Source organism: Pogona vitticeps, chromosome 2 (assembly GCF_051106095.1).
Source record: "Pogona vitticeps strain Pit_001003342236 chromosome 2, PviZW2.1, whole genome shotgun sequence".
Lineage (NCBI taxonomy): Eukaryota > Metazoa > Chordata > Lepidosauria > Squamata > Agamidae > Pogona > Pogona vitticeps.
This window is the reverse complement of record NC_135784.1, coordinates 144,918,412-144,945,290: the sequence shown is the minus strand read 5'-3', so window position 1 is coordinate 144,945,290 and position 26,879 is coordinate 144,918,412. Positions and strand designations below refer to the sequence as shown.

Genomic DNA, 26,879 nt, shown 5'->3' with positions numbered 1-26,879 from the left:
GGATGGCTGAAGTCTTATGCTGGAAGACAAAACTGGGGTGTGGGGGAGGTAATGTAAATGAAAATGCAAAATACACCAAGTTCATTCAGACTGGGGAGAATGAAAGTTGGTGTGTGTGTGTGTGTGTTTGTGCTTAAACTTTTCCGACCTTGAGGGAGATCACGCTCTTTGATGGGAAGAAAACTAGTGCTCTGAAGCAAGGTGCTTGTCTCATCTTGGCTTAGTCTGGATAATCTCGGCAGTCTCCTCCCGACCTTAGAAATCTATGGATCCTCTGCACTGGGCAAAGGAAACAGTAAAGGAAGGAGACGGGTGTCTTCCTCCTGATGGCTCTGGCAATCGCCACAGGTGGTTTACAAAATTAGATCAAAGTGTGCTCTGTCAGGTCCTAACCTTGACAAATCTCAGCAAGCCTATTTCTTAGAATCCCAGCAAGGAGCGGAGCTTGGCAGGATCCCAGATACATCACCGGGGAGCCTTTAAAGAAAACAAAATAAAATAAAAGGTAAAAGGCCAAGGATGCCACTCAGCAAAGAAAGAAGGGGGAGGGAGACAGAAACCTTACCAATACAAAGCCTTTGCTGAAGAATGAAAGTGTTAGCTGTACAACCCCCCGCCCCGCTCACAGCCAAGACACTTCTGAACCCCTCTTCCCCCCCCCTCTGCTGCCACCCCTTGTCTCTGCCCTCTCTTGTAGTCCAGGAGCCACATCAAGAAGGGGAAAAAAAGAAGAAAGAGGGTTGCTATGGAAACTATGCAAATGTTAGAAGAAGAGCTTCTGTCTTGGAAGGAAATAAGGAGAAAAGAGAGGAAAGAAACCAACTTATTAGCCTTCAAACACCCTAATGAGTAAAGTGCCCGTCTGCACAGGGGCTGCCGGACTGCATGCTGTGTTCATCAACTTCCACAGAGGCTCCACTCCCCCACCCGTCTTTACTCTGCTGCTCTTAAGAACCCACCTGCTCTTTATATGCCACACCCACAAATCATGGAAGGTGCTATGGAGCCAATGCAACGGAATTAACAAGAACAAATGAGTCCAGGATGCTGGACTGTAGAAATTAGGAGCTGGTACTGAAAACAGAAAAGCTTCTGATCAAAGGGTAGCTCTTCTGGTGAAGTGCAGGGAGCACTTCGGAGAAGACAAGGAAACATTCAGAGATGTGGAGGCTGAACTGTCATTGCCCTTTTATCTTTCAATCCTATCGTCATCTTTGGTAGGGATATCTGAGGAACTGGGTCCTTGAGAATTCTGATATAAGCTGATTTGATCCATGCTTCCCAGTCTGATGTAATCTTGTTGTAATCTTGTTGTTCAGATTTTGCACTTCTCCAATTTTTGTAATGCATTGTATACATGTGCATACATGCGTGTGTATATACATGCACACAAAAACACATTTAGAAATAGCATTCTGTGACAAAACATGTTCAGATATATTTAAATATCTCTACTTGTTCCTACTTAAAAAAAAAAGAAACTGGATATTAATGCCGAAACAGTATGGAGCAGAATTATCGATGAATATATGTGACAAGGATACTGACTGGAAATTGACAGATCCATTCACCCTGAGTTTCCAGTCAAATGCATTTTACAAGATTCTGTGGCTCGTGTATGCCAGAGAAGAGGATGAAATAAAATTACAAAAAAGACCCCTGGGGGAAAGTTCCAAGCAGTGTCACCAGCAGGGATGCAACAGGTGTAAACCCAGGTGTATTTTTTGGATGTGGAGGTGAAATTTGTCCCACCTTGAAATAAAAATCCCTGCACTGGGCAGAGCTCAGAACTGCTGAGACAGGGGGCTGAGTAAGGAACAGCTCTCCTCATTTCATGGGAACATGCAACGTAACGTGCTTACAGAGTCTACTGCAAGGAAATGATACACACAGGATATCTAGTGACTCTGATGTCACCTGGACTACAAGTGGGTTCCAAGAGAAGGCTCGTGAGTACATGGCAGAGAACTCAAAACACACCGAAAGTATACCTCTCGAGACAATGAGCCAAATGATACACTACAGATTCTAGAAACAAATAGGCAACAAATAGGCATTATATTGTTGGCATCTCAAAAACCATCTCTATATTCTAAAGATGCAAATGAACATAAGGCTGCTGCCTTTTTGTTACACAAAAAGAATATTTCTTATCTATTGAAATAGAAGAGCTATGTGAGCACCATTTCTCTAATTCTCTTTCTCCTCCGCCTCCCCACCACCCTCCGTGGGACTCTAGTCCTGACAGTCTGATTTGTTGCTGGATGATTCTCTGGGTTGCAGGTTTACTACTTCACTTCTACTTGTTCCAGATAATGATTTATCCACTCGGGCGCTTCCCTATGCCTGAAATCTTAGTAGTAAGTTGTGGCAGCTTCTCACCTCTTGTTAGGTTAGAAGCTGGGTTAAACCACAAGAGTGTAGTCAGGCGCCCCGTCCACAGTCCTCTGCTGCTGTTCTCATCGGCCATACCCACCCCAACCAGACTACAGGGCTGGCCACAAGGAAGGCTAGCTGACCTTAAACAGAAGTTGCAGCTAGCAGTACCACAAGCTCCACTAGCCTGAGACAAGTCAACCCGGTCCAGAGAGAAGGCCAACTTGCTCTTCCCATTGTTGGAATGTCCACAATGGGAAAGACCAATACCCATCAGTCCCGATCCAGCCATTGCAGGGCTGAGAGTAGGAATGAGAGGGCATGAAGATCTTAAACATCAAAACAGCCAGTCGTCACCCAAGGAGTCTCATTGATCCTCCTTGCTTCCTTCAAGGAAATGGCAATCGGCACAGAGGCGGTTCCGGTTTTTGCGTGCATGAGATGGTGATCCAAATGCTCCTATAAATACCTGCCCACCCATCTTCTGATGTAAAAGGCATGTGTGCACAAGGTATCTGTAGTAAATGGACAAAAACCTCAAAGTAGGTGATGTAGACAGGGTGCGGGAAGAGGACAGAACCTGGCAAAAAGAAAACTACAGCGAGTGAAACAAAATTTTTCCTCATTCGACAGCCAATCCTTATCAGTGCCCCAAAATAATCAGCAACTTTAAGCAGCACAAAGTCTCTGAGATTTGATTAATTCCCTTTCACCATTCCATTGATCTGCGTGGGACTACAGGTAGCAACTGCAATCAGAAATCAGGAGAATGTCCCTCTTCCTCTTGCCCCCCAGCTCCTCTTTGACAATACGAGCATCAATTCTCCTCTGCTGTTGGATCTGGACTATTGCTATGGTACTGGTAAGATGAAATAATGCCTGCTGCTGACCAGAAATGATGATAGCTGTAACCCTGCTCATCAGACCTTGGAACATCAGAACACAGTTCATCATGCAAACTCAGATACAGTCTCTGCCAGATTGATGGACCCACTTTCAGACAAACCTCCATCCCTGGTTACAGGCAAGATGAGACACTCAAAGAAAGTCTGAGGTTTCAATGAGATCATTATCTTTGGAGATGTGGGAGGAAATGAAGTCAAGCCTGACAGTTTCAGTCTATAGGTGAGAAGATAGCAGACAAGACAAAGAGGAAAACACCATCATGCAGAACCCTAATTCCCTGTTTCTGCCTTTGTGGCATCCTGGAGGCACACAGTTTGTTGTGAAAGTGTGGCTGCACATTTCTCCAGCTCCATGAAATGCTATGGTCTTCAAGCTGCTGCTGCTATGCCCCTGTTCTTTTCATTTCCCTCACTGAGGGGGCCCTGAATGAGCAAAGCCTCCTTGGAGATCCCAACACGTATGGGGGAATCACAGGGAGAAAAGTCAGAGCTTTTGTCCAGCACCCACAATTTCCAGCCAGTGTCTGCCTCAGTGGATTCTCAGGAATTCCTTGGATGAGCTCTGGAAAAACCCTGCTCTTCTGCACAATGAAACGCTGAGCACAGGACCAAGGCAAGAAGATTCTGCTGGTCACTTCTGGGAGCACAACTACCCAGAATCTGCAAAAATGTCACCCTACCAAGCTCAGACATAAAGAGAGAGGAAGAGAGGAAGAGAGATGTGCTCTCAGGTGGATATGCAAAGCTGAGGTGCGAATCTGAGGCCTGCCAGGCCATGCCCTCCTGGTGTTGCTGATCTAAAAGTATAGACAGTGAAAAAATAATAGGTAAATATGGTGCTTAATTCATCTGCAGTGCGACCCAATATCTAAATAAAAGAAAAGAATCTTCCTCAAAACAGCAGGCCTGCTATAAAGGCCAGCCATGTCACTGCTGGGCAGCCGTGACTGCGTACAAAAAGAAAAAAACAGGAGGAGTAAAGGAGAAAAAAAGGGACTGCCTTCCTCTTTTCTCCTAGCAATGTAAAAGTTTTTGCCTAGCTTACCACACATTTGTTTTTCCTCCCTGTGGGATAAGAGCCAGCATATGGAAGCAGAGGCAGCAAAGGAGAGAAACACAGGGGGTTAGGGGCGCGTTCGTTTGGCAGCAATCTGGCATAGAATTGGCATCAGGTCTGCAAATGGAAACAGTAGGATTCTTCTCACTTAAGTACCACAGGCACATTTAGTATGTCGAAAGACCAGGGGTGTGTGCAGCAAGATATTGCCATGCTGCTCTGGTCCCAAAGGGACTGCTATGAGCTTCGTGGAATTATCCGTAGATGAGCATAGCTTCTCTCACCACTGAGATGCCATCACCTGTTGAGTTAATAGAGCCAGCTTCTTAAAAACCAGCACAATGAAAGCCTCGCAGCAAAAGAAATGGAATTACTTTAATGGAATTAAAGTAAGGTAGTTCATGAGAGCGGTCCAAAAAGCCTGAAGGGTTCACACTTCTCGGGTTCGAAACCATGCCAGTGAAAGCAGCCTTCCAAAAGCAATCAGTGGCTGCGCAGGTACTCCACTGCAGATCTTCCTAGTGCAGGAGGGACCAAACAAGTACAGCTTAGCCGCCTAGAGTGGTCCGAGTTGACTAGATAGGCGGGATATAAATAAAATAAAATAAATAAATAAATAAATAAATAAATAAATAAATAAATAAATAAATAAATAAATAAATAAATACAGTAATTTCGCTTTGAGAACACCATGGTGCAGCATAGGCGTGACTTGCAGGATCATTTCAGACTCAAAATAGACATTTGTGTTCCCTCTGATTAATCTGCTTCCGATCCCACAGTACAATTTTGTCAGAATGTCGTGCCTCTACCACCAGAGTTGCAAATAAAGTCCCTATTTACCTCCCAGTGACCAGTCATCAAACTATGCCAAATGCAAGATACAGACATGAAGGAAAGGAAATACGAATACAAAGAGATTTATTTCATCACTTGAAGGAACATGTTTTTAAAATAAATAATAAATGCATGCCCTAGTCTGACCCTTGGAAGGCTTCTGTACAGCCACAAACAACCTTTTCCTCTCCACAAAGTTCATAGTAGTCTTTAATTTGTCAGGGCAAAATTCTATCTTTACCAGCTTCCCACAGACAGAATGAGGTCTGGCATTGTGGTGGTCCGGTGGGCCAGATAGGCGGGGTATAAATTAAATAAATAAATAAATAAATAAATATTGTCGGGTTATAGGAACAGGATTAAAAATGGGAACGGGAACATAAAGGCAGGGCTGGATCTAGACAGACAATATCTGCATGGAAAAAAAAACCTATGACCACCAGAGGAGATAGCAAGAGATGGCAAATCTGACATAAAGAACAGTAGCGCATGTCAGATAAGTGCACAAAAGATGAAAAACCAGCTTCCTTTATCCCAGCAGGCTTCTGAATGCCTTAGATCAGTGCTTCCCAGCCTTGGGTCCCCAAATGTTCTTGGACTACAACTCCCAGAAACCCTGGCCAACAAGGCTAGAGGTGAAGGCTTATTTGAGTTTTAGTCCAAGAACATTTGGGGACCCAAGGTTGGGAATCACTTTCCTAAGTCGTTCTATAACTTTTGGAGCCCATGAAACGGAAACAAACACATGGCAGCCAACACACAAAGGAACAAACAAATACGCTCCCACAGTGAGCTTCACATATTTACATTAGAACAGAATATGAAATAGCAGTCATCTAAAATACAGTTCAGGCTAAACTCTAGCCAAGACAAAGTTCAGGCATTGTAGTATTGCAGATGAACACATCACAAATGAACAGGATTTTGAAGCAATAACAAAAACATTGCAATTGCTTTTTAGGGTCTGGGCCAAGTCCAGAGGTGAGGGGCCTGTTAAAGTAAGTGCAGCAATGTTGTGTTTCAAATAAACAGGGTGTGCCGACTGACAGCTAGATAAACAAGTGGAATAGATCACCTTGACTTCTCATGGTTTTCGGTCAGGGACTCCTTGTAGAATGCTACTCTTCCTTCTAAGATCACTTTCTCCTACCTCACAGAGTTGTTTCTTCTTCTTCTCCTCCTCTTCCTCCCCCCCCCCCATGCTGGCCTTCAGCACATTTACACCACATAAAAGCCAGCTGCAACAGGATTTCTATTGAAGTCTAGGTTTTAACTTAAATGCAGTTCTTAGAACAATGCTGTCTGTTTTAACTGGCATGTATTTCCTGGAACAATAAGACCGAAGTTTTTTTCCTTTTACTTCACTATAAGCATCCAGGAGGAATTCATCAACAAAAAAACTCATCTTACTGGCTTGCTGCATTCTGCTAATCTGCACAAATTCCTTCTGGTGATGAGCCCAGTTCTTGCAGGGCCAAGGGCAGATCCCTTTTGTGTTTTGGGTAGTTTTGTGCTGTAGGCAAAGCCTATTTAATCAAAGATTTATTAGTAAGAAAGACAGGAGAACCAATTCAAAATGAAGTACAAAACTGAAAGGGCAGGCTGTCAGTCCTGTTGAGACCTACCACAGTTCTGTTTCACTGTGCAATTTGAGGACCACTCAAAGGTATGTACGTACCTTTTTAAAAAATTCTTCATTCTGACCATCTTTCATAAAGCTAAAGCAATGGAGCCTACTTGGATTTCAATATGACTTTGATATGCTGATCAGAACTCCTGCCTCCTTAAAACATAGAAACATAGCTTGCCCACTGTTAGTTCTCAAACCTCTCCTTCCATAGCAATCACAAAATGCTACCTCTACACCTTTCTTCTTTGGGCTACTCACTCAAATGCGAACTATGTTCACAACCCATTCATATACAAGTCATATATGCAACCTTCTTTCTGTGAAGTAATCATCTCCGAATTATAAACTTCTGCTTCGTCAATGTGCATCACATTACAATGCTCAAGGTGGGTCTGGGTGGGAGCAGGAGAAAAGAATTATGAGTATGTCTTTTTTTCTTCTTCTTCTTCCCCATGTGCAGATGACTGCCGTAAGCTCCTAAAGCAATCTGGATTAGAATTGCCACTGAATTTCATCTACATGCTGATGTTCAGCAAAAGATTCTTGCTCAAATAAAACACCTGAGGAATTAATAAAGCACTGTTATCAAACGGTTTCAATAAGATTAGTAAATATTTTCCAGTAATTCTAGACATCTCTATTCTGTAGATCAGTGGGGAAAAACTGTTCAGTTGTGAACTACAATGTCACACTAGCAATGTATTTGCTGGTCAGTCACAAACTCTCGGAAAACCTTGAGGGGAAAAACCCCACACCATGTATTTCCGTGCAGTTGCAAATTTGGGGGGGGGGGGGGCAAGCATGTGACACCAATCTAGCTATTTGCAGTATCTTTAACAGCTGCATAGGGGGATAATAACTGTCTACGGGTGTGCAATTTCAAGTTGTCACAGTTAGAAAAGTGGACAGAAATGGATTGTCCCATTCTTACTTAACATTCAGACATCTACAGTGGCTTGTGGTTAATCCAATGTTATGATAGAATTACTGACCAGTTGTTTAGAATATACTTGAGGAACAAGACTGGTGTCCTGAATGGACCCTCGTCAAATACCACAGGGGCAGAGGAAACAAACAAAAGCAAAAGAAAACTGAGGCGCTGAAGAACTGTGTATTAAATACGCCCACATGAGCCATTTCAATCATACATTCCATTTTTTATGCTGAACACCGTTATTTTTCACAATTTATGTCTGTATGAAATGGAAACAGTTATAATTTTCAAACCCTAGTATCTGTACATTACAAAGGAGCCACACAAACGTCTGCCTTTGGGAAACACCCATTTCTAGTTACCTTAGCAGTGACCTATTCCTTACAATGCATAGTTTTCTTGCTTTCTCCCTGCTTGACTCCGCTGCCCATCATTGCTTTGGTTCCTGCTTTTTTTTTTTTACCTTATACCAGAGAAATAAATGCTTCTTTGGACTCCAACACTGTTTAGACTTTATGAGTACAGTATTCAAATAATAATCTCCCCCTTGAAATGGGTGTGCTTAAAGTCAGCAAGAAACCTTAAATCCATACCCAGCTGTATTTCTATCAATCTGCCAGATACCTGAAGAACAGTTACAAAGCCTGTAGTGTGTCATTACTTATGTTAAAGAACGTATTTTTTTTGTTCCATCCCATGATTATTTTTAATTTTAGGCAAAACACCTGAGATTATTGTTGCTAGACTTATAGATACACAGATCTGTCAACTTCAATTTTATAGTAATTTCACATTTTTTTTCAAAATGTACATATGTTCCATCACATTTCTATATTACTTTGCAAGGGACTTCTTAAGTGCACACAAAAAACTGCACATTTTTCAAAAGGTACAATTTTTTCAAGCTAGTTTCTCCAGGAGAAAAAACATTTTGTACAAACTTTTCTGTAAAATAAACATTAATATATTCTGTACGTGTTTTAACACATTTTATGTATAAGTAAGTTTTCATTAATGTATAGATTTGAGCAATTCAACCTTGATACATTTGCATAAACATGAACCCCTTTCCCCTCCAAAATCTCTCTTCCATCTCTCCCTGATATGTTTAGGAAGCTATCTTGCATTTTCCCAGAAAGTCTTCATTTCTGGCTATTCTTCCAATGCACAAGAAATGTTTCTTATTTACCCAGAGTTCAACTCCATTTTTCCTTGGTGCTACTTTTCTCATTATCACTACCATCAAATCTGTGGCTGAAATACAGGACCTGCTAATACTCTTCTGAATGAAGATAAACAAGTAAGATGCTTGTCTGAGTTGCACCAAAGTACTGGATTTATCTGCTTTTTATGCTGATGGCTTTCTATTCCATCCACCCCCCAAGCTCTGGTGCTTAGTGTAGAATATTAATCCCATGTGAGACCTTCCTTCCACTTCCATTCTGTGTTGGTAGTCAAGGGACTCAGGAAGAAACATTATACATGTGGTTTTTTTCTCCTTAAAAGACTGAGAAAGATATTGCCACTTCCAGACAATATTGGTGTGAGTGAATTATGTGTATGCAATTTATGTCTTGCCATGTGTACAAAAGAAAATCTAGCAAATACTGTAGATAACACTATTAAAGTAGCCTGCTTCTGGTAAAAAAAAAACCCTGTCTAAATATCTAAACTGTAATTTGTTTTTAATTTTAGCTTTTTCATATATGTCCATAATTTTAAACTGTGTAATACTCTGATACAAATAAAGAAGAAAGATAAGCCACAGAATCCATTACAGATTATTTGGCATTCTGTTAGGAATGGCCCACGCAGAAACTCACTGGACTCAAGTTGATTGCACATTCTGTAGTGAATTCACCTAGGTACATAAAACAAGACTATCACAACATGAGAAATTATACATTAAAAACAATATCGTGATTAGGAGACCAAAAAAAGGACAAATGCAGAGAAAGTGACGATTTTGATAATGTGACCTGCTGGCAACTCACTTTGAGAAAGGGACTCTAACTCTAGCTCTCTAACTGCCATCTCGACACACACACACCCAAAAGAAAGCGGACCAACTTCTTCCTAGGGTTGTAGAGCCTGGATGCACCTGGGCCCTGAATGTGCTACCAGGAGGTCACCTTGTGCTGAGCCATAAAGGGCTCACTAGGGACAGAAAGAGACAGAAAGAAGAAAAGACCACATCCAGGCGTAGACATTAAGACCACAGCTTCGGCAACCTGCATCCCCCCCACCCCAATCTCACCACTAGCCCAAGAAAATCTATAACACAATTACATCTCTTTGACGCACGTGTGAGGCAAAAAGAATCTCGCTGTCGGCAGCACCATTCACTGCTAATTGCAATGCGCCTTTGCTAAGGGACAACTACAGAGCAATTTTGTGGAGCTCCGAACAATCAAGAGAAGGGGAGCACTAAACACTTTTGACTTGCGCAATTATTCCCTCTCTCCCCCTTAAAAAGGAGTCAAAAATATCCTACAAGCCCCCTCCCCTACTGTTTTATAAAACAAATCCCTAGTGAGCCTCTTTATTTGCATAAAGTGCCTCACAAATGCAAGGACTGCAAAAAGCCGGGAGAAGCAGCAACAGCTAGACCTGCCTGGCTCAGATGAGGAGGAGAGGCCGACATGTTGGATTTTAGGTCACGTTCTTGCATCTGGCGAGGAGCCTTTGGTGGTGGTGATGAGATGTACGGCTGCAAGGAAGCACAACTTTGGAAGTGGGCATGCTGCACAGCTCGGTGTACAACACCAAGATCTAGGCATGCAGCAGAGTACCAAGTGCCAGGCAACTATCGAGGGAAGGTGGCAAGACCTTCCCCGGATCTGAGTATGGCTGCTGCTGCTAAACCAATGGATATTCTCAGAGGCAGCAAAGACTAGTGGCTTGCAGAATATATTCGTGAAGGCTTTCACAGCCGGAATCTAATGGTTGTTGTGGGTTTTTCGGGCTCTTTGGCCGTGTTCTGAAGGTTGTTCTTCCTAATGTTTTGCCAGTCTCTGTGGCCGGCATCTTCAGAGGACAGAACTCTGTGCTCTGGGATTGCAGAATCTTGGACAGTTGGTTTATTTTTATATATTTAGTTAAGTGAAATCCCCTGCCTTTTCATCTAAAGGTGCCTGAAGGCACCTAAGGCAGTTACAAATAAAGAAGAAACAATGTCAAAACCATAAGCCATACTCCACTGTACAAATACCAAGATGACTCTGAGAATGGGTATTTTATCACTTACCATCTTACTTCTATGGCTATACAGAAAGGTCACCAAGAAAGACCAGAAATTGAACCCATGGCTCACTGTTTCCTATGTGACAGCTAGTACATACATGGGATTCAGGCTGGAGTTCAATCTGACCCAGAAACAAATGCTAGAGGAAGGCTGTGACTAGAAGAGGGAGATGCTTCATTAATGTGACCATGTGATTGCCACCGCAAGATCTTCCCTCAACTCTGAGGGTATGCAAATTAGCTTGTTTGGCTTGGTGAGTGGTCTCCAGGGTTTCAGCACGGGATTCCTTTGAAGTCTGATTCCACAAACACCTCTCTACAACACGAATGTACAGTACTTTCATCTCTAATTCCGGGCTATCTCTAATGTCTGTTTCTGGCCTTAACGAAAAAAGCACTGTGGAAACATCTTTAATTTCCCAGCTTTGTATGAATTAAAATTGCCACCTTCTAATTCATCATGACAGCTGAAATGTTAAAGTAATTAAGAGGATCCCTATGATGTACCTAAAATATACACAGTTTTCTCATCCGTGCTCACAGGAGCAGGACTCTGGGAAGATTCATCACAATATTCCTATCAGATAACTATCAAAATCTGGAGAACCACATAGTATGGAGCATGTTCAGGGGAAATGTTTCAGAGAAATAAACAGGGCAGGAAAGAAGGAAATAGGTACCTCTGAAGGTAAAGATTCAAGATCTGTCATAGAAATAAATGGCTAAGAGTCAAACTACGTAGTGCATTATGCATGCATATTTAAAGGTGAGCTTAAAGGTGGGCACCTTCTTTTTCCAGTAAAAGCAATTATGTCATATCCCAATCTGGGCTGTGGCCATACATGACTGCTTTTAGAAAAAAAAACCCAAACGAATAGCCTGATGTAAAGACGCTATTAAAGAGGTAGCTTTATCCTAGGAACATGAATCATGAACCAGGAAATTTAACCACAGCTATGAATACACTTGGTAGCTTTAGGTGTTTGATAATTTCTAAGCTTTAGCCTTCCACATGCATGTGGATATGGTATCTCTTACTCACGTCACACCAGCCTTCCCCAACCTGATAAACTACAGTGCCCATCAATGGCAGCCGGCATAGGGATTTGTGATACTGGCTGGAGATTACAGCGCACCAGGTTGGAGAAATCACCACAAGAAGTTGTTCTGAGCATTACCTATAAGTAATGTGTGTAAATGGTTCAAGGAACACAAAATACAGTGATGCCTCGCTAGACAGTTACCCTGCATGACAGTTTTTTCACTAGACATTGACTTTTTGTGATCACTATAGCTATTCGCAAAACAGTGATTCCTATGGGGGAATTTCGCTGGACAATGTTTGGTCACTGCTTTGCAAACGGATTTTCGCTAGACGACAATTTTGACAGCTTCCTCCATGCTCGCGAAACAGGTGTTTTTGGGACCTAAGCTTCACAAGACAGCGATTTCAACAGCTGATCGGCGGTTCGCAAAGTGGCTTTCCTATGGCTGATCTTCGCTTGAAAACAACAATTTTTCCCCATTGGAACACATTAAACAGGTTTCAATGCATTCCAATGGGGAAATGCTTTTCACTCAACAATGATTTTGTTAAACAGTGATTTCAGTGGAACGGATTATCATAGTCTAGCGAGGCACCACTGTATATATTATGCAGTATAGTAATTGTATAATGAATGTCAATAATATCACCATGTATCCATACTTCAACAAGAAGTGTTAACACTCTTCAGTCTGGACATAAACTGCAATCTTATACCATACATAAACTGCTAGCTCAGTGGTTTAGGTATCTGGCTGTGAGGTTGTAAGTTCAGTTCCCCCCACTGTGCCTCCCGGGAGAAGAGTCATCCTGTGTGGCCTTGGGCAAGCTGCACAGCCCCAGGGTACCCCTAGAAAAAGGGAATTGCAAACCACTTCTGAGTATTGTCTAGCTGGAAAATCCTGAAAAAGGTTGTCAGAAGTCAGAATTTATTTGATAGCAAGTACTATTACACCACACACGAGCCCCATTGGACTCAACAAGACATATATAGGATTGTACTGTCAGAGCACTAGGGTGCTATAGAGGCAGAGCTGCAACCAGGCATGTTTGTCTCTCAGTGTTTGTATATTTGCATCCATTTGGTGGCCTAATGTATGCTTGTCTAAACTAAACATCTTTTCAGAAGAATGATGTTAGAACTTCCCACTGCTGCAACCCAAATGAACGAGGCAGATTGATCGCTGCATTAACTCAATTAAAAATGGCTTCTTTCACATCCAGCATCTCATTAAGATGATTCAGAAGAAGCAAATTTGATTCTAAAAGTGTTCTTACAATAAAATGTGAAGCGTCCTAGATCCGTACCCTTTATCAGGGTAACAAATGTGAAACACAAGGCTCTCTAATTTCTCTTCTATTATCTCCCAGTTGCCAAGAGAGTTTCTGAAGCAGGAAGCCCAGCTGAGTGGTGAAGTCAAGACATGCTACCCCATATAGAAAAGAGACCTCCCCTGTGATCAAAGGCAGTCTTCTCGTCCCCCAAAGGATTAATATGTTTCTAAACCCGTTAAGTTTTAATTACTGCCTGAGCAAGCTGGCTGAATGCCATCTACATCTCTATTAAAATTCAATTTATGCCCATCATAACTAATTCTGCTGCCCTAGCTTTTTCACCGGCCTTCTTCAATTTCCAGACAAGATGTCCAAAGTTTTGTCTTGCTGCATTAAATCTCCAAAGGTGTGCATCCGTCTGTGTTACAAGGCTGAGCATGTTGCATCCAAGACTGAGAGAAGAAATGGGCCAGGCTTCTAAAATGGAATGCTTCAAAATCTCAGTCTTTCTAGCTTTGTGGAGATGACTGGTTTGGTATGATCTTCTGCTCTTTACGTATATGTTTCACTTAAATTTCACTTAAGCAGCTCAGAAAGACAGTTCTACATCTTGCCTTCCACATTGACATTAGCTGTTGTTATATGTGACAATATTTTGTATGACAAGTGGTCACACATTTACCCTTAAATGAACATTTACATGTCCTTGGGAAACCTAACCTAATGCATCTTGTTATATTTCTAATGTCATCTCTATAGGATGCTTTGAACTTCAAGAGTTTTTTCTTGTATGACAACTATCACCTAAAGAGTTATAAACATTGTCCTCATGTCTGCCACTTGTCCTGTAAACACCTGAGACAAAGAGTGACCTTACAAGTTTTCTACTTTTAGCTGTTGGGGGTACTTTAATATTCCATCCAATGTCCTGATTGGAGTGAAAATATTCCAAACATTGGTGATGTGTGGTTCCAATAAGCAGAAGGGACATGCTCTTGTTATCCGTTGGCCCCCACAGGGATAGGAGAGAAGGGCACTGGAATTCTCAGTGGGTTCAGAAACTGCAAAAAGTGAACATGAAAACTAACCCCAACCCCACCCATGCTGCTAAACACTGGAATTCCATGGTGTCAGGAAGAACCCCAAAATACATTGAATAAACATTTGTTTTTAAAAAGTCCCTGTATACTAGCAGTTAAAGTTCTGTGTACACTGGATGGATCCAAACATCATACAAAGATAGTACTGTATCCTTGAGAATGCAGGATTTATAAAGCATTAACTGTGAAGAAACTAAAATAGTTGCAGATGTTGTATATCTTGGTTCAATCATCAATCCAAATGGACACTGGGGCCAAGAAATCAGAAGAAGAAGACTTGGAAGGGTAGCAATGAAGGAACTAGAAAAGATAATCATGTATAAGGATGTGTCGTTGAAGATCAAGACCAAGATGATCCACACCATTGTACATTCTGGATCACTGCATATGGGTGTGGGCAGTGAAGGAAGCTGATAGGGACAAAATCGATTTGTTTGAAATGTTGTGCTGGAGGAGAGCTTTGTGGATACCCTGGACTGCCAAAAAGACAAATAGGTCCTAAATCAAATCAAGCCTGGAGGCCAAAATTTTGAAGCTGAGGCTGTCCTCCTTCAGGCACATCATGATTCTCTGGAAAAGATAATAATGCTGGGAAAGGTGGAAGGCAGCAGGAAAAGAGGAAGACTTAATACAAGATGGGCTGACTCCCTAAAAGAAGTTGCAGGCTGGAGTCGACAGGAGCTGAGCAGGGCTGCTGAGGACTGGACATGTTGGAGACAGCTCATTCATATGGTTGCCATACGTCAGAGGTGACTTGGCAACACTTAACAACAACAACAACAACTAGTAGTATGCTGATGCATATTACTCAATTGCTCCTCCTGTAAGGAGGATTTGGGAGTGGCACAATAAACCTGGAACTTTAATTTACTTTGTTAATCATGATAGCTGAACCAGTTCCCTCCCCCCAACAATCCAGAGAACTAACCCATGGTTATTGTTATTGATTTATTTCATGGGCTTTCTTCCATGACTGCTCTGGCTTCTGTTATCTGATTCACGATGCTAATTTAATGTTGTCTACAACTATATTCTGCATGAATTCTGAAGCATCTTCATCACCAGCATATTGAGAGAATATCAAAAGCATCTTGCATTTTAAAGGAAGCCTGTGAAATTATACATGGGTGTAAAATTGGGGGAAGAGACTAGAAATGGGAAATTAACCCCTTTAAGAGTATGTTACAGACCCATTGGCTGTATCATACTCTTATACTGTACATTCTGCTAATAGAAATGCAGTCTGACAGACAGAAGCTGACAGAAGCTTCTTCTGGCCCTGTCTTTTCAGTTTTTGAGGCAAGATGTAGAGGGAGAGAAGAGTCGACTTTCTCACAGGGCCTAAAATATCTCTCAGAGAATTCGAAACAAGATCTAGACAATCATTATACAGAATTATTTGCTTATAATCTGATCAATATTGCAAATAAATGTTATGCTATATTTCCTTTGCAAAAACTAGAATCCTGGGCAGAGGAAAATTATGTTAGTTGAATAATAAGTTGGTTTCAGAATATCTTATTTCATAATTTACCAATGGCCTGTATTATCAATCAGTCAATCAGTCAATCAATCAATCAATCCATCCATCCATCCATCCATCCATCCATCCATCCATCCATCCATCCATCCATCCATCCATCCATCAATCGGGGGCACTACTACCTGTATAAACCTAAGTTTGTCATTTACACCTATTTGTAAGAAACAGTTGCAGAGGAAAGAAATGCCTCAATTAAATGTAAATTCTATGTAACTTCTTTTCATGTTTTCATCCAGCCTCAGGCCAGGGTTACGAAAATCTTTGATCATGGCCAGCAAGCATGTTCAAAGAGGGACGTTGCACTTCAGCGGCTAAATTAGACTGCCAAAAGAACCTGGAGTAGATTTTTAAGAGCTCTGCCACTTTACTGGCATAGGCAAAGGTTTCTCCCTCCTCTTGGAACCTGACAGCAGCAGCAGCCTTGACTCTGAGAATATATCCCTTTTCAATATCTGCTGTCAGGCATTAGCTCAGTACGTTAGATATGACTGGGAATTTGATTCCCCGTTGCATCTCCTGGGAGAAGAGCCAGCTTATGTGGCCTTGGGCAAGCTGCACAGACCCAGGGGGCCCACAAAGAAGGGAATGGCAAACCACTTCTGGGTAGCTAAAAAAGCTAGGAAAGGGACATGGTCAATCAGAATTGACTTGACAGCATATAGTTAATTAATTAAAATATGTTCTAGTCAAAAGGTCCCAGTTTTTAAAGGACATGTTTGTTATGTAAATTGATGGGATGGGAGATTGGACGTGACTGGGTTTCAAAGTTCCTTCTTATTTCCTTCCCTTTGTTGTCTCTACCTTCTGCAGCTTTTCTCCATTCCACAGAAGTAGTTATACCTGCCCCCTTCTCTCTTTCACAATCCCTTTTCCACAGAAAAGACAGGTGTGTGTTGTGTATGAAACAACTCTCTTCATTTTGTTCTCAGAAGGTTGATTAAGATGATGGCAGGGGAAGGGAGACCAAGCCATGAAGAGGATTTCCTGCCAAAAAACCAAAAACAAACAAACAAACAAAAAAAACCAACAAACCCAAAACAAACACAGACACAGACACACACACACAACCCCTGAATTTGTCAACATAAGATAAATTGTGTCTCCTGGTTTTACAAACCCTAATTTTGAAGACAGGCACTGTTCTATGGTGGAGTTTGTTGAGGAAGTTGGAAAAAGGGACCCAAGATGGCAGGGGAGCCCTGCCAACGGTGCTGTTAGCCTTGTTCTTTAATACAGGAGGAGAAGCAGTTCGCCATTTGATGAATGGAAATTAAAAAAAAATACATTCTTCATGAGCTCAGAGGCACTCTATAATATTGTTTCTAATTATTAGAAATAACACATGGCGAATGAGCCTGGACACAGTTTGTCTTTTTTGCATCTAACCATATGTTTCAAAGCCAATCAGTCCTATCCCATTCCAGCGATACAGTACCAGCTAGGTCAACAAGGCTGCTGAAACTTTCACACTCCAGATGTTTTGGAATAAAACTGCCAGAACCCTCAGTCTGTATTGTCAAAGACAAAGAATTGTGGGTGCTGTACTCCACAACATCTGAAGTGCCAAAGGTTCACCATACTTGCTAGGGTATACTTTGTCTCTTCTTTATTAACAATACTACAAAGGTTTAAGTGATGAACAATATTCTTTTGAATTTTGTCTAGTCTAAAATATTTATTTAGAAAATCCTATGCTGTTAAAAAGTGCTTTATATTGCTTCCATTTCATAGTAATTTAGTTCAGCCTAGGTATAAAAAGTGAATTTATATTTAAGGAACTCTGGTTGAGTCAACGCTTCTAGGATCAGCCAATTTCATAAAACATTTTCTAGACAAAGAAAGTAGGAAAACAACTTCAGCACTGAGAATGCAACACTGACAAAGTTCAGATGGTTCTCACCGAGCCCTATAGCACTCAGATTATGCCACTCAGCACAATTGCTTAAAAGCATTTTAATATTAACAATGGCAAAAATGCACAGAAACCCTTGCAAGGTTTAGATCTTTTGTCTTATGGATCTCCAGCTTCCCAGATACTGTTTGCATGTTAGAAATACTCTAAGAACATCTGCCAAGGAAAACATGGCTAGTTCACCCACTGCTGTTTTAACGTGAAGACCAGTATTTTACATTGATGGTGGCACATGATTACACACCAACGCCACCACAAACGTGAAACACAACAGAAGAGGGGGGGAAGTATTCTTTCCATCAGCAGGAAACAACTCACTCATGGGCATTATCACTGCCTAGACTGAATGATCAAAGGCCAAATAGGGTAAAGGCAAGGGAGACCACATCTACAAGCTATTGTATAACATTGCTAGTGCTGTATTATTCCTTGCACTTTTTCAAGAGCAGGAATAATACAGAACCAGCCATGAAAGCTTAACAACAAAGGACTGAGTGCCTTCTACTCCACAGGAAAATTTCTGAGCAGGCTGCCACTTCCTGTGGCTCCTTTAAGATGAAAACATACCAGCAAGCCTTGGGGAAAGCATCTGAGTGACTGAACACCACATGGAGCTTTACCCTCAGTCTTCCCCAACGGAATGGATTCCAGATGTTCTAACCACTGCCCATGCTGGCAATGCGATTCTAAGAAGCTGTCATCACAGACATTTGGAGGGCAGCCATTTGAGGAAGAACAAAACAAAGACAGAACAAGAACGAAAGTACAGCAACACCTTCAAGATGAACACATTTTTGCCCCAGTGGACAAAATCCTCTTGTATGTACAGTAACTTTGTTACAATTGGTGTAACTTTTGGAGGCAGTTCTAAACCGCAATGCCTATGGGAACACTTTCTGAGGATTTAATAAAATACAGTTCTTTCAACAACCCTAGGGTTAGAGGTGCCAGACCCCTCTGGTAGGCCCGGTCTACCCCCTGGGAAAGCCTGAAGGCACCGATCGTGGTGGCGGGGGACGCCCAGGAGGTCTCCAATGGCAGCAGGGAAACCCTGGGAGACCTCCTGGGGGTCCAAGCGTGGCGGCGGAAAAGGGTGGGAAATTCAAAATTGCTCCCCCCACCACCGCGATTGGACCCTCAGGAAGTCTCCGATGGTGGTGGGGAAGCCGTGGGATCGGAGGCAGCGGTCACCCAGCACTGGGAGGCTTGAGCCGAAACCCAGCCAGCTCAAGTCTCCCGGCGCTGGGCGACCGCTGCCTCTGCTGCGGCTGGGGGTGAGTGGCCGAAGCACCCCAGCCAGGTTCAAGCCTCACGGTGGTGGCGGTCATGGCGGCAATTGCTGTGGTGGGCGACCCCTAGCAGGCTTCTGACCTGTGCTTATTTCTTTTTGAAAACTGTTCTGGGTGGCTTTTGCAAGGTGGGTTTGGCCTGGGGGGGGTTATGTTTCTGTGCTGTGTTTTGTTTTTTGGTGATTTTTTTTGGAAGTCCCAGTGTGGGACTTGCTCCAATGTTTATTTTTGGATTTGTGTGTTTTTGTTTTTTTCCAGTCCCAGTGTGGGACTTGCAGTGTTTTTCAAATTTTTAATTAATTTTTTTTATTGATCAGTTTTAGCACGTTACTCCCTAGCACTGGAGTGCTTGTAAAACAACAAGGCAGTCTTCTAAGGACCTGCCAGAGCTGTTATATGGGTTTCAGAGGCACAGGGAAGGTCAAGCAAGGAGAAAACTTACTGTTACTTCTATTTTGCCTGTGACGGCACAGAATTAGCATTCATTGCTGACATACTGTATCACTGTTGTTGTTTTTAAATAATATTAACAGTTTTTCTATTTTTCTCAGGTTCCATTGACTCATACTCTGATCTCTGAATTTTTCAGAGGGGAAGCATTCCATGGTTGTGATAGATTTGGAGCAACATCAGGATAAAGAGAAAGAAATGAAATCAGAGTGGGTGCATTTATCTGTTTCAGAGGAAAAGACAAGCAAAAGGCTTTGCCTCATGGTTGGTCATGGTTACTTGAAAATTTATAGCAGGCAGCACAGGCTACCCACTGGTCTGCAAGCTTCCAGTCACAAATGGACAATGAGGTGATCACCTCAGCCTCAGGAACTGCCATACACACCGTAGTTTTTTGTTCTCAAGTGAACAAAGGCCACAAAAGGCAATGATGGGGGACCAACTGCAGGCTAAGCTGTTATTAGGAGCCCCAAAATTGTAGACAGCGCAGAATGCAGTTTTAGAATAGAACTTGGAATGAAGACATCACTAATCTGAAAGAAAATAGCAAACTCAGAAAGAGGAAAAGGAATTGGGAAGTAGAGGCAGCTGGTAGATTTAGTGAGGTGTCTGGCTCAATACTCTGGAACACCTGATCCTCCTAACCCTGGTTTGCCATCTGGTCATTGCACAAGCAGCCCATATGTTTAACAGCCCTGAATGCGATAACATGGTTGCTCTGTTGGTCCAAAACACACACACACACACACACAATGAAGCCCCCCCCCAACATGCTTTCTGAGAAGAGACCAGCTTCCAGTGTCATCTGCTGAAATTGAGGTGAGAAAAAGCTGTCGTGAGATCAGCACAGAGTGCGAAGCTCTATAGGACTCCATAGGGCAAGGTGGCAGCATTGGTGGTTGTGGTGTTTGCAACATGAAGTCCTATGATAATTGTTTGACTCTAGATGAAGGTGGATCATGAGGACTGGACAGCAAGTCAGATGACTCCCCACAGATCCGAGAGGCACACAATAGAATGCAAGTCCATGCTGCGTAACAAAATGAACCACCAAGCAGTTGGCCTCAAGGATGGTTGTGGTCTTTAGGCAAAGAGCACAGAAGCACGAGGCTCTGGATGGGCCGTGGATAAACTTAAACAAAGCAATCAATAGCTCAACTATGAAGAAGAGGAAGCTTCCAGATGTTCTTGCCTGAATTAAAGCTAGTAGGTAAAGACACAGATACGGGTTCTGCTGCTATCAGGATCCTTTTACTTCTAGCTCCCATAGGTCCCTGCCACAACCAGTCTTTGTAAGAAGAAACGACCCCTGTAATTCTAGTTGTTCGAGTGGACCTCTGTGATTCACACCCTGGGTGATCCACGCCTGCGCGAAACCTCATCAGAAAGCCTTGGTGCCAAGGTACTCATATGAGGGGGGAGAGGCATTATTCTAATGTGTTTTTTGCTACCACAGAAGCTCTAGAACTTTCCGATGAGGCTCCACACAGGTGCAGATCACCCAGGGTGTGATTCACAGAGGCCACAAAGAAGAACAATCTATAACACCAGTAAGACCACATGCAAAAAAAGAGACAGAAAATACAAACTGTGTATGTATAAATATCATAGTTGAGCTCCTCAGTAACAGTATTAAATTTTTGAATTAGGCTTGATCTACGTTGGTGCTTCTGAGTGTGAGACAAAGGAGCTAGAGTTATTCTGTATTAACTAACTCTAGAATAAACAAGGGAGGAAGAGCAGGGCAGTGAAGGGAAGTTAAGGAAAGGAAAGGGAAAATTAAGAAAGGAAAGATAAGGAAAGATATGATCTTCTCTGTACAGAATCAGGCTACCAACTCATCAGGAGATGTAATGTCAGTTTCTGTGCTGTAAATGGTGGTGAGACGGTGTGCAGGTAAAGACAATGAGTGATCTGAAGGTGTGCCAGACTTCAAATCATTGCTTTCTCTCAGTTTTTGTTTGACATTTCACTGTTCAGTTTACAGTATCTAATACATGACAGGAAAATACATGTCTCAACAAGAAAATCCAAGGCAGTCTCATTACAATGGGCCTGATCCAGGCATCCACAGATCCTTTTGTCTCTGACACCCACCAGCTTTCCTCCCCTCTGCTGAATGCTCACTTATGTTGCCATCAGGAGAACGAAGGAAACAACAGGTACTCTCCTACACTGACTCTTTTTCTCTTCCAACCTCATTGGGTTCCCTGAGCCGAGATTATTGGTGAACCTTTGACATCATTTCAATGTAAACAATCACCAGCCACCTATCGAGAGTCTAAGGACAGCTCATACCCTGAACATCTTGGCAATACAGCCTGGCTTCTTGCTTCATAACCATAGGGATCTACATGACAGATCTCTATATCAAATAGGAAATATATAAAGAATGCCATTTCCTTTCTTTTAAAAATTAAGTTTCCCAAGCGATCCTCTGTGGGGAGACTTGAAAGTGCCGTCCGCAGTGGGTGTTGTAGGTCCGGCATCCAGTGAGGCCTTTCTCGGCAGCTGTCACTGGATGACATTACCTGCTTCCTGGGGTTGTAAAAGTGAGGAGGCACTGCTGTGGCAGCAAGATGCCTTCAAGTTTGATGCCTTTAAATGGGGAGATAGCTTGTCTGAGGCTGAATTATTGATTAAAATGGAGAGGATGACACACTCACACACACATGTGAGGCAGAGAAGCACTTGGCTTGATTTAAAGACAAGCCTCAAGCGGTTGTGACTCCATGACACTTGCTTCTTTTCAAATTACCGTCAGGGCCTGAGTGGAAGAGAAAGAGATGGAAGAAAACTTTTTGACAGGTCTCTAAGGTAGGATGGAAAAAGAGGGAGAGAGATAAGGCTGCTGAAAACCTGGAGTTGCCAGTAAATGATAGATAAATGATAGCAATCAGACTGGAGGGTAATTAACAAGCGGTTTGAAGAAGAACAACTCTACAAAAGCATCAGTAGCAGCTAGAGGAGCGTTTCATCTTCACTGTGCCCAGACAAAAGGGTAACAAATTAACACAGAAGAAGGAGTGCTACACAAATTAATAAGCAAGTGCTTTTAGCAGCCCTGTTTGAAAACCGAAATAAAAAAAATTGGAATCATAGAGGCATGGCTATTGAAAGGAGGGGGAAAATACAGGGTAAATAAAAATAAACTAATAAACTAAGTTTGTCACCATGTCATCCAAATTTTGTATGGATAGTCAATTTATACCATACATGGCTATTAAAAGATGATGCCTTGTGCTGAAGGCCAGTCATCACAGTGCTAAATTATTACTACAGCTGATACTCCAAGTTTTACCCTTTTTTCAGCCACAAGGTACTCATGACCTTGTCAGTTATTCAACGTACATTCAGGTTATGTAACGACAAATGCTGAAAACACCCCCACAGTAGACCACCTGATGAAAAGAGTGAGGAATCTCTTATCCTCCAGATGTTTTGGCCTGCCACCTGTATCACTTCCAGAGCAAGTGTGGCTGATATCATGAGGGACTATGGGAACTGTAGTCTGAGACATCTGGAGAAAGGAACGTACCCTAAGCCAGTCTCAGGAGAAGTGGGAATCAAATGGAGAAGAGAGACCAAATGGATATAAAGGATCACAGCAGGATTTACTGTTTCTGAAGCTAGTTAGACATTGAGGTCTGTTCTGCTGGCCTCATCACCTTTCACTAAGAAATGGGTCGTTGTGGTTTACTCTACATTCTAGATAAAACAAACCAAGAGAAATGGGAAACTTCCATTGCATGGAACTAGGAAGCAGACCAAAAGTTATCTTCATGACACATTACTAAATGTCGGCCCCCAAAGATGGTCACAGGTAGCTTTCTTTCATTTCATATTTGGGTGTAGATTCAACCTACCTTGCAATCTATCAAAAAGACAAGACAAGAAAAAAAAAGTTAAGTTAAGCTAAGTTAAGTTCTGGGCCAGGTTTTATCATGGTTTGAATGCCAGCACCTCACAGTGACACTCCCCCCCCCCAATCATCTGAGGCCAGGAGAATTGTTTGTAGTGGGAGGAGTTTCCTCGTTGCTTGGCTCTGAGAGGTACTCAGAACCAGGTACCATTGAGAGATATGAGCAGAGATCCCAGGTTACTTCTTCCAGCCAGGCTTGGGTTGGAGGATTATTCAGAACCAAGCCCTGAGGAAGTTTCTGGTGTTAGAGAGTTGTGCAGCCCATGTCCAGGAGTGGAGAATGGAGGTGGGATGTGAAACAGTGAAACCCACCCCCACCCCCATTTCGGATAATCCAGCACTTAAAATGTATCTTTCACTTCACCAAATCATCAGGCTGGGCTTTTCTACCTAGCAACTTGTCTGGCTTGACGCAACCAGGCACTGTAAGAAAACGAGTATTGTGAAGACCTGGTAGCATTCCAGCCTTGTGGATGCACACACCTTTCCCGCTTTTTCTTCTGCTGAGAATTTAATCTATTCTGTTTAACCATGAGAAGATGGGAGAGTGGATGTGATCAATGTATATAAATATTTGAACATGGGAAAACCACAGCTTCATCGCATGCTGTTCAATCTTGCAGACAGAAGGCTAACAAGTTCCAGTACCTGAGAGAAGTAATTGGACAAGCTTAAAATAAGTGCATTTCCTCACAGTGACAGTAATTAAAACACCGAAATTGCTCACCAAAGGAGGTAAGGGAGGGCTTCCGATCGCCCGAAGTCTTTAAATGAAGGTTGGGTGCCTTCCTGAAAGGGGTGGCTTAATCGAACTGGGATGAGGTTCATGCCTGCAACTTGCAGCGCTTCCCATCCCAAAGGATTTTAATACATGTGCCCTGCTTCTGAGGGATTAGGTTGTTGTTATTATACACTAGAAATAGTTGTCTTTACTTTTTTTTTTGGATCACCACTGCTCCCAAAGTCATAAATAATAAAACTGAGGGGGAGGGAGAAGACTATTTTAAAGCTCTTCTTTTTTTAACTGAAGCTATTTCAGAAATCAGCTATAAAAATCAAAACTCTTTTAGAATATAGTAGTTTTGGATGTCTACCAGAAACATAAGCTGAAGAGGGATGTGGCCAGCTTGTCATCCTATGTGTGTGTGTGTGGGGGGGAAGAGTTCCAGAAGGTAGTTGGTGCTACAGAAAAAAGCCTTCTCTTGGATATTTACCAACCTCAGGTTGGTGAGGATGAAATCTAAGAACAGCCAAAGGAGATCATTTTCTGTGGAAGTAATTTAATATTGAGAAGTACTTAGAAGTTTGTACCAAGATTAAGTCCCCAAGTGTTACCATATGGTTGTTGTTTATCCCAGGCAAGGTTTCTTAAGATGAGTTGAGCAGTCTGCAAACAGCTTGTGGGGGTTGAGGGTTGGGCTGGAAGCTCTTCCCCAGGTAGCATTTTGGAATTCGTCACCCATGTCTTCAAACAAAGAATGGTCAAGCCATCTGCACCCCCTCTACCCCCCCTCCACGATTGCCTTCTTTTGAAACTGGGTGTTTCTATTGGGCTGGCGGGGCAGGGGTGGGGAGGCAAGACAGCCGCATGGCAGACCTCCATCAGAGAGCTGAGATTAAAAATTTAGTTTAACCACTAAGTAAGGTCAATTTTGGGGAATAGTTTCTCCCCTCTCCCCCATCCCCACTCATCACAAGCTGTTTTCATACTGCCTTTCAACTCACTGTAAGAAAACCTGCCTGGTATGAACAACAACCATGCATGACATTTGGGACTTTATCTTGGTGCACAGACTGATGAAGACAAATTATCATTGAAAACCAGCTACCTACTTGATTTCTTTAGTGGTCCAATAAAGGTACTGCTGACTCCTATATGTGTGTGGGGGGTTTGGGGGGGAACCACACAGCCATTTTCTGCTATTTCTTTTTTGAGAAGCTTGTAGTGAACTAGTAACTCCCACTCCAGGTCATTTTGAAAACCATTTCAGTCCGTCACCATATAGGCAAAACACAGCTTCATTCTCCCCTGCCAGTCCACTCTCCTCTTCAAAGATCTCCAGGTGGCCTCCCTTTATGGGCTTTCTCTTTGCCATGCCCATACCTCAAAGCAAGGCTTCTTTTACTCAGGGAGATTGGTTAGGATCAGTGAGATTAGTGGTGACGGCAACTGATAAATCTCAGTTCAGATCAACCCACTTCACAGTGATCTGGAACTAAGTTAAAATAAGGCTAGGCTTTCTCAGCCACAGAAAGTTGTATTCTGAGGATGTGAAAATATTTCAGTCTCAGATTTCTGGCATTTTGCCAACTCCAATCACTGTTGTTTTCAATTGGGTGTTGGGTTGTAAAACATCCATCTTTCTTCCCACCTGGAAATCCGTGTGTATCTCTCTGCATTGTTCCTATGTAGGCCCTTTTTAAGAACACATTTTCTTAAAGTATGTGATCTAAGCAAAGTGGCCAAAGTGTATTTGTGAGCATTTTCCAAAGATACACATTTTGGTTGCTCACATTTATTTAAATAAAAATTTAAACAGGACAGAAGGAGGAGGAGGAGAAGAAATCAAAAGCTTACATTTCTCATTTCTAATGAAACACAAAAAGCCCCCTGTCAAATATCATAAAAGTGGTAAATTTGCAAACAAACTTAGTAAATGAATATTTATTTTGCATCTCTAACACTTTCAGTTCGAAGCTTCGTACTCGTCTGGAAGCTGGTCAGCCTTGCATGGCTATACAGAAACCCAGCCTAAATTTTCATCCTTCATGCTTACCCTCTAAAACATCTTCCTTTACATCTGTACAATCAGTTTGTCCCATAGATAATGGGGGCAGGGACAGAACTCCCTTCCAATAATCACACTGTTTTACAACACCCCCCAAAACAACATCAACAACAAAACCACAAAAGTCCAGCCAAGAATAGTATAATAATATTGGGATCAATCAGCATTTACAGTTTGTTGTGTGAGCATTTTTCAAATCACAGATAATGCTTCCTCAGACTGGACCTCAATCTTCCTCCTTGCCTCTGCTTCACAACTGACAAAAAGGATATTTCTGATGTTGTATTGTTGTCTTGCCTACAGTTAATGAAACACAGCTCTGAAGCCCTATTTAGTTAGAGGCATCTTTTGTGTTTTGTACAAAAGATCTCTCTTTAAGCGATGGCCTTCAGGGACATGAGGAGAACTGAAGGTTCTTTGCTTTGAAAGTAACAGAAGACAGCTGTCATCTGACAGCAAAGCATTAATTAATGTCCATCTCATCCATCCACAGCAAAAGCCTTGATATTAAGGCCAGTGCGCATTTGTTGAACTGAAATTCAGAAGCTACGACCTAATGAAGCTCAGTTGAA

General features: G+C 42.3%; 1 protein-coding gene across 3 annotated transcripts in view; it reads right to left on the bottom strand.

Annotated features, from left to right (window-relative positions):
* SDK2 (sidekick cell adhesion molecule 2) overlaps positions 1–26,879 on the bottom strand; it is a 374,517-nt gene that overhangs the window by 127,226 nt on the left and 220,412 nt on the right. The window lies entirely within an intron of this gene.